General features: G+C 34.9%; 1 pseudogene; it reads right to left on the bottom strand.

The window, feature by feature from the left end:
• Nucleotides 1-3,349: 3,349 nt before the first annotated feature.
• On the bottom strand, nucleotides 3,350-7,990 carry LOC120196779 (annotated as a pseudogene).
• Nucleotides 7,991-8,920: the final 930 nt, after the last annotated feature.

The following is an 8,920-nucleotide window of genomic DNA, read 5'->3' as shown; positions in this document are numbered from 1 at the left end:
ATTAAATCGTAAAATTATCAAAATACTTAATTAAATTTTGAGTTTTTCGAGTAATTTGAAATTTCAAAAATTCAACTAGACTTGAACTGAAAAATCGAATTGATAATTCAAGTTGATTAGAATAACTTAAAATTAAAAAAATAATTTTTCAAGTCGAGTCGAGTTTTACTCATCTCTACTTTTATGTAATTCATATTTTTTAATTTATTTTATACATTTTTTGAAGTTTGGTTGGCCTAAAGTTGGATAACGTAGTTCTCTTTGCAATATTGATAAAATGTTTTACCGTTAAATTTTCGGCGTAAAATAGCTATCCCATTTTTTTTCATACTCTGTTTTTCTTTGGGTTAGTTTTACCGTGTGACGGAATAATTTAAGGTTAATTTGTGATAATTTTAACTTAAAAAGTTATTTTGTCTAAACTTAAAAGTTCTATAATTTATAATAATTTCAGTTACAATTGAAAATTTTATACTTTGATAGGTTTTAACCTAAAATTTTACATGTCCAACTTAAAAATTTTCTTGACGATAACTTTTCAGGTTACAATCATAATTTGTAAGGGAGAATATAAGTTTTTTGGTTACAATTAATTTTTGTTATATATTAAACTTATATTAGCAAGTTGTATTTTAGATTATGTGTTTATTGAGAGTTACTTTCTTTTTTTTATTTATTCTTTATCTAGTTATAGTTTTTTTAAATCTCATTATTTCTTGATTTATTCAATGGATGGATGGATGGATGGATTGCATACACGAACACGATGACACGAATATAATGATATGTGTAAATGTTAACATCAATTATTTAATAAGAGAAAGTATAAAGATTATATTTAAGTATAAAAAAATAGGATAAACTATATAATTGATCACTTTCGTTCAAATTTTAAATAAATTTTTATATTAAATTAAAAAACATATTATTTTGTCACTTTCTTTTTATTTAATTAAGATATAGTTAGTGAGGATTAAGTGTCGTTTAACTGCTAACAAATTACATAAATGATCACTAATGTTTGGATAAACTTTCGTTTTTCCTATAGAAGTTTCAAAGTAATAAATTGGTCATTAGCACATTAAATAGGTTATTGAACAATGATTTTATATCTAATTTATTCCAAAAGTTTTCTAATTTTTCAATTTTCACATATATACACTTTTTATATTTTAATAGGCCCCAATCAGCATTAAAAAGAAAGGATTACTCAAGTGAATAAACCCCAACCAGCATTGCCCCAATTGAAAATCTGTCAATGTGAAAAAAGAAGGAAGTACCAGCAATGGTAGCATTATCCCATCCCTGCGAAAAGTTACCAAAGGTACCAGCAATAGGTACAAGAGCAGCACCTCTGATATTTTCACCCACTATTTATTAATCAAACAGCTTGTTTATCTGCAAGAAGAGAAGAAACCCATATCACAAATCACTCGATCCACCATCATTATCCCTAAACTTGTCATTTGATTGCATAACATCAAAAATGTTCAATCCCAAATACCAAAAATATATAATCCAAAGGAAAAAAATGGGATTTGTACAATAAACTAGAACGACAGTCACCATCGACAACGAAAATATATCGCACCTGAAAGTTTAGAACTGTCAGTAGATGACCTTGTATGAACCAAAAAAGAGAAGGTGAAGCTTTAGAGGCAAAGTGACTTTAAAGAACAAAAGAGGGAGTAGAAGCAACCTAACTGAAACATACCATTTTACGAACGTTGAAAAAGTATATATATATATATATATATATATATATTGAGAAAAATTAGAAAGATTTTGAAGTAAATTAGATATAAAATTATTGTTTAAAGGTCTATTTGATATTTTAGTGATTAATTTGTTATTTTTAAAACTTTAATAGAAAACAAAAATTTACTCAAACATCCATGATCATTTTCGTAGTTTATCATTTTTTATTTATAAATTCGTTATGCCACGTCAGTAATCAGTTAAAGGTCTAATGGTATTTAATTCTTAGTGGTCACATTTTAATAAAATAAAAATGAGAGTGACCAAATATTTTATTTTTTAAGATTTAGTTAGAAAAAAACATACAAAACTTAAACGGAAAAAATATGTGCACGTGTACGTAACACGTAAATGTGTGCTCTTTAAGGCGATGTTCTTGTAAGTTTTATTTTATTGATAGATTTTTGTTATTTTTCTTTTCTTTTAGGCTTTAATTTTTTTTCTTTCTTTTCTTTTGAATTTAGCCATGTTTATCACTAAAGTCGTTAATAGTTACTAAGAGTCACGATTTTGATATTAATTTTTTTTAATCTCAATAAAGGGTAAAGACACCCAACACTTAATTTAGATGTTATAATTGAATAATTGGTCACAACAGTCATCAAAACGACTTAAAAAATATTTCAAAAACTATAGATTGAATGAATATAAAATCATACGTAATAACAAGTAAGATCATAGTCATGCCATAATTCATATACAAATATAATGTTTAGTTTGTACCGAAAAATCTTAACCCTAAACTCTAGACCCCATATCCTAAACCCTAAAATAAAATAATACTGAAGTCATACAAGCTAAACAATAATCATATATCACATACAAAATACACAACAAGTTATCAAGAGAGCCTCGCCGATGATCCCACACATTTTTGTACTTCTTGACCGCAATTGGAATTGAGGCCGATGGACTTTGCTAAGTTAGCTTGGAACTCTCCAGTTGGCAGTCGAAAATTTCATACTCCACCTGCTGCCATTGCTGATATACTCCAGAATGAGAAACTGCTGTTCCAGTCCACGCATAATGGTTGCTAAGGTGCTTTACACACGAATGTTGTTTGCTTAAGTTTTATGCTAGCTCTTCATTACTTTGTATTAAAGAAAAGGGGAAAAAAACAGATGCATAATATCATATACGTTATGCATGATCAACGTAACGATTAGTAAGCTCTGATTACCCAGAATACTTTTAATCACCAAAATGATAGAGTTCCTTAGGACTCGACCAACGTTACATCAGAGCAGGATAGAACGGATCATCCCAAGACAAACACGATGAGCTACATCAGACATCTCATGTTTTCACATACAACACACATAGAAAACTTGAACAACAAACAATCAACAATATAATGGACACAAGAATGATTATCAAAGAGATAAAATTTATTTAAACGAAAATGGAAAAAAAAACACAGCAATTCATTTTTACAAGGTTTATGATTCGAGAGAGGAAATCTTCCTTTTTCGGTAACTGATATGGTATAATTTGATCTTAGGGATTAATTAAATACCCTTAGAAAGTCAGAAGTAAGAACACATATTAGTAATAGAGGACTACAAATTATAATCAAAGGAAATAAAATGAATTTTAGAAATCAACGTGCCAAATCAATAATCGGATCAAAGTCAATAGGGACCGTCGTTATACAAAAGAAACCATATTTGTTTTGACAACAAGCAAGGGAAGGAATGAAAACATGTTCCTCCATCAACAAAAGAAAAGCATACACAAAATTAAGCTTTCACTCTGCGGTGCATACCTTATATTTATGTAGTAGAACCAATATCAATGAAACTAATAACGCTTTCCTAATATAACACCGATGATCACCGACACCAAAGCTACTCCCACTATGAATTTCACGGTGCTCAAAGGAGAAGCAGCCTCCGTGTGGGTAATCGACGAAGACGAAGAGGATGGAGTTTGCTTTGCAACCTCTTCCAACTTTTCTTGCTCTTCCTTTCGATAGTGCCATAAAGTTAATCACCACTATCCCTGGATTTCACCTCTATTCCATCCTTCGATTCGGCTGAACCGCCATCACCCTGCAACACGGGATCAGGAGTAAGCAGAAAATTCATATTGAGGACCCGAAGTATACATGAAAGGACTGGCTAAGAGCCAAGAAGAGATTAAAATATGAACTGACCTTCACTTTAGCTTCAGCTAATTGCAGTTTATCTTCCAACTCTTGACCTTCTTCTCAAGTAGTAGTGCTTCTTCCTTTTTGCTTCAAGCTCTTCAAGGCACCGGTTTAAAACCGCTTCCCGCTCCAACTCTTCCGGGAATCTTTCTCTTTCTGTTTGTTGACAATTGAAAAAAAAAACTAACGGTTACTCCACATTCTTTGGAACGGATAATTTCAAACATGACAGTGATGAGAAATCTTGATTCAAATTTCATCTTGCAAACAACATAGCAGTTAAACTAGTATAGACTATAAATTTATCGTACAGAAAAAAAGCACTGCAAAGATGCATAATCTTTTAAAAAATGTAGTCTAACCTGTTGATTAATGGTTCTCAGGGCAAGTTGTAAATCTCTTTGAAATTGAAGCACTTGAGCATTGATAGAATCTCTATCACCAGGATCTGGCATGGTGTTCTAATTCTGAGGTTAATTCTGCCAGTCTTAGATTGTTAACCTACAAGTGACAAACTAATGGTTAGAACTAATTACTTGCAAACAAATTTGGAAAAATAGATTCAGTTTCCTTATTGATTAACAGTACGGTACCTCTTCTTTCAGTTGAGTTTCGAGCTTCACCAACTGTTCTTCAAGCTCTTTATCACGAGTTTGCATCCTGGACTTCTCTGCAATCTCATCCTTGAGATTTCTAATCTCCAATATCAGAGAATTTTCGTTTTCGTTTTCCTTTTCTTTTTTCAATTGCTCTTCAAGCTGTACTATTACAGATTGAAGTTCCTTCTTTGTGTCCTGATGGGTTTTATTAAGCAGATTATTCTCCTCCATTAGTGAAGAAATCTGTAACATCAAAAAGGAAAACAAAACACAGGTGTTTCTATTACAAAAATGGAAAACCATCATTCTGTTTATTCAGATGCTAGGAAAGTTTTCATCCAAACCTGAGATTGAAATCTCTGCCCTTCAGAAGTTATTTGCAGTGTTAAATCTTCTATGGCCTTCTTTGAAGAGTGAAGTTGTTCGCAGTTTCATCTTCTCTGTCAGGGCAGCCGCCAGCTTGGCCTCCAAATCACTGAGTTTTGACTCGTATGTAGCAAGTTCCTGAGTAAGCTTCAAATTCGCCCCAGCTAGCCCTCCATTCTCGTTTTCAAAGTGAGATGACTTGGTTTGCAGCTCCTCAACAAAGCTCTCCAACTGTTTTAATTTAGCAAGAGTTTCTTCCACCTCGAATTTTCTAGATACGGCAATTTCAGATGCTTCATGAGCTTGTTCTTCATATGTTTTAATTTGGCTTCAAGTGCTTTCATCTTTTCAATCAGCTCATTGGTTTCTGATTCTTTCTTGGCGTGTTTCTCAATAGCTTCATGTAAACGTGCTTCTGCTTCCACAATTCGGGATTCGGCTTCAGCTCGAAGTTCTAATGCTTTGTATGCTGATCTGATAATTCACTAATTGTGTACGTATGAGAAGCAATTTCTTGAGCAGTTACTTCCTTCTCAGAAACAGCCGAATTAAACAATTCCTGAAGCTCGTCAACTCGGCCTTGAGTTGAATGTTTGTCTGAAGAAGAAGTTCATTCTCTGATGAAGACTGAAGAACTTTATTTTCTACTTCCAACATCTCTTTCGTAGTTGTCATTTGTGCTTTCCAACGAGGCAACTTTTTAAACTCTGATCCAATTCTTCTTAGAGTTGCAGACTGTCCGGATGCTTGAGCGACCTGATCTTCAAACCTTTATCAGATCTTCAAAAGATTTAAGTTTATCAAACAGAGATTTCGCCTCTGAATCCTTGTTGGTGAAGTTTTCCATCACTTCTCGGAGCTTAGCCTCTGAATTCCTTGCTAGAGATTCAGTAATGACTCAAGCTCCAAGTTCCTTGTACTAGCTTGCTCTAATACTCTTACATGTTGCTCTAGTTGCTCTTCAGCGGCTTTAAGCTTTTCCGTTGCCTCACTTTCTCTCAAACCAGAAGCCTTAAGATCATTTTCAATGCTTTCGATTTCTGTTGTGTCATATTTAAATCATCCCTCAGAATTTCCACCAGATTTCGGCTTCAGCAAGCTTTTCACTGGAGCCTCGAGAAGCCTCTTCTAACTTTTTCTTCTCACCGGTTGCTAAATTCAAGCAATCTGTCAATTCCTTCTCCTTCTCATTGGCCATTTTCAGTGCATTTCAAGGCTTGATGTTCTAGCTTGGAATGCCTCAAGTTCGCACGCAAGTTCAGATATCGGAGTATCTAGTGGACTCGGCCTCTGCTCTCACATTTCTTTTCTAATTTGTGATCTGTTCTTCAAGTTCTTGAATCCTGTATTTCTCTGCTTCAAGCAACAGCTCCAAACTCATTGACCTTTGTTTCGGCTCCCTCTAATTTGGAATGAGAAGTCTGGAACAGATCCTCTAGCTCAAGGCTGCGCTGATGACTCATATTAGCTCGGTCTTCATGTTGAGTACTTCTCTCGGCAGCAATCTTCAATTCCTCCGTGAGCTCTGAGTTTTTAATTGCCGACTATTTACAGCTGATTCTAGCTGGTTTGCCTTCTCCTGATATTCCTGCATTGATTGTTTAGCAGTTCTTTTCTTCCTCAACCTCTCCCAATTGGCAGTAAGTTCAGATATTTCCTGAGAATTCCTTCAGTTCTTCTCAGCTTCAAACCTTTCAGTTCTATCAAATTTAACTGTTGTTCAAGCTCCACGTTCCTCTGCTCAGCTATAAAAACGTGCTTCGAGCTCCCTCAGTTTCAATTTTGCATCTTGCTGCTTCATTTGATGCCTTGAGTATCCTCTAGCTCAAGATTCTTTTCAGAAGCAGTCTCCGTGGCACCTCCGGATTCACTATGGAGATCTTCAAGAGATTAGTTTCTGTTCAAGCTCCTCGTTATTAGATAGAGCTTGAGACAAGAGAGAATCAGTTTTACAGAAATTTCATTCGAAAGTTTCATTTCTTCGAGTTCGTTGCACAACTCCTCCTTGCTGCATTGCTGCGAGATCCGACAGGCTATCTCTAGAGCATCTTTTTCTTTACCACTTTACTTAACACTTCCTGCACAACGCCGATCTGAATTTCTCTGTCCTTCAGCCTTCTTCGACCAATTCCCTTGCTTTATTTCCTCGTCCACCTTCAACTTGGTATCTTCCAACTCAGAAACCTTAGCTTGAAGATCTTCTTTGGTTGCAGCAAAAATATTCTCAAGATCTGAATATTTCCTTCACCCTGGTTTCTGAAGCTTTTTCAAGTCCAACTCTTCAGTCAATTCACTAATAAAATCTTCCTTCGAAGCAAGTCTTTGCTCCAAGTCCAGTACTAGTGATTTAGAAAGTGCCAAGTCCTCCTGAGCAACAGAAAGTTCAGCTGTTGTGCTTTGAAGTGCTGCATTAACCTTCTGATTTTCAGCAACCTTTTCATGCAGGCCCTTGACTTCTTCCTGGAGGGAAGCCAGTTGATCTTCCATTTTTGCACTAAGTTTTGCAGTTTCAAGCAATCTCTCGAACTCCAAAGCCCTTTTGTGCTCAGACTCAGCATGCAAGCCGCTTTGTTTATGCAATTCTTCAAACTTCCGTGCCTCTTCCGCTGAACTCTGCAGATCCTGCTCCAACTCTTGCTTCCTCTTTCTCGAGTTTTCAATCTCAATGTTGAGACTATCAAATGCTTCCTTCACTTCAGTGACTTCCTTCTGTTTAGCCTCTTGAGCTTGCAAAGCCTCTTGCAAATCGGTTAGCTGAGAACTGTATCTCTCTTCAGCTTCAACGATCTGCGCCTGCAATTGTTTATGACTGAGATCAAGTCATCATACTTCTTTCCCACTTCATCCAACTTCTCCTTTGCAAGCAAGCCTCATCCTTCAGTTCGTTTTTTTCTGATTCCGAATGCTTTAATTCTTCACTCACTCTTTCCAGTTCAAGCTCGAGTTCCTTCATCTTTTCTTGGGCTTCAAGTAGTTCTCTACTTGAACTGCTTATTCTTCTTTCTGTGATCGTCGACTCGTTGTCCAGCAGGGGCGCTGGCCTAGCCACATGAGAGCCATCCTTCATATCTAGTGCTTCCTTCTCTACTTTAATGAATTCTCCCCCAAGGTGGTTTCTTCATCTCTTTGATCCTACCTGCGGTAAGCCTCCGTTAGAGGCCGATGATGTATAATGCCATAACCATTAGTAAGGACTGGCTCAGCCTCAAATATGTGAAGGTGTAGAAGTTCAACCAAGAGACTAAATTGCTTTCAGTAAAGAGGAAAACATATATGCCAGATTCGACCGAGAATAACTTGAACTATTTCTGGAAATAATGTATAAAATGAACCAGAAATGGTAATTTTAAAGTTAGTATGCAAGGAAACTGAAATTGAAAATGAACATATTATAATTGCAAATAAAAAAAATGCAGAGCAGAAATATGCTCTTACATTAACAGCTTCCTCCTTAGCTGGATTTCAGTAATAGCTAGGTTCTCTTCTTCCATAATTGAATTAATATAACTTCTGGCTTAATCACTTGTTCACCTGTGATCACTAGAATTCACGGTTCAGATTCAGAATGAAATGGAAAAAAGAGAGAAAATACGTGGTCCATGAATTTAGTCAGTTAAATTCACATCCACCAACACAAACACACAAAATGGGTTTAAGTTGAAAGGTTTAAATATGCCAAAGCTCCCTGTAGTGTTTCAAAAATTAAAATTTACTCCTTATGTTCTTGCAAAATTAAGTATATAAACTAAAGAATCCAACGTACTTAAACCAAGTTGAAAAAAACAGTTAGCTACCAAAATGAATATATATATGAATTATCATATTTCTAAAAGAAAATGAAAACATGTTTTTACAAACCAAAACAAGACCTTATATTTTCATATTCTAAATGATATAAAAAGCATCCCCCAATTTTCCCATTAGTGGAGGCAGAAGATAGTGAAATAGTACTAGTATCTTATCGTGGTCTTGTAGTTGCAATTGATATTTGTGAATTGAAAATAAAGCAGTTTGTATAAGCCAGACAAAGATGCCATTGTCAATTTGC

This window comes from Hibiscus syriacus, unplaced genomic scaffold (genome assembly GCF_006381635.1).
Source record: "Hibiscus syriacus cultivar Baekdansim isolate YM2019G1 unplaced genomic scaffold, ASM638163v2 tig00117034_pilon, whole genome shotgun sequence".
Lineage (NCBI taxonomy): Eukaryota > Viridiplantae > Streptophyta > Magnoliopsida > Malvales > Malvaceae > Hibiscus > Hibiscus syriacus.
Note: the sequence above shows the minus strand (reverse complement) of the source record. Positions and strands in the feature narration are given on the sequence as shown.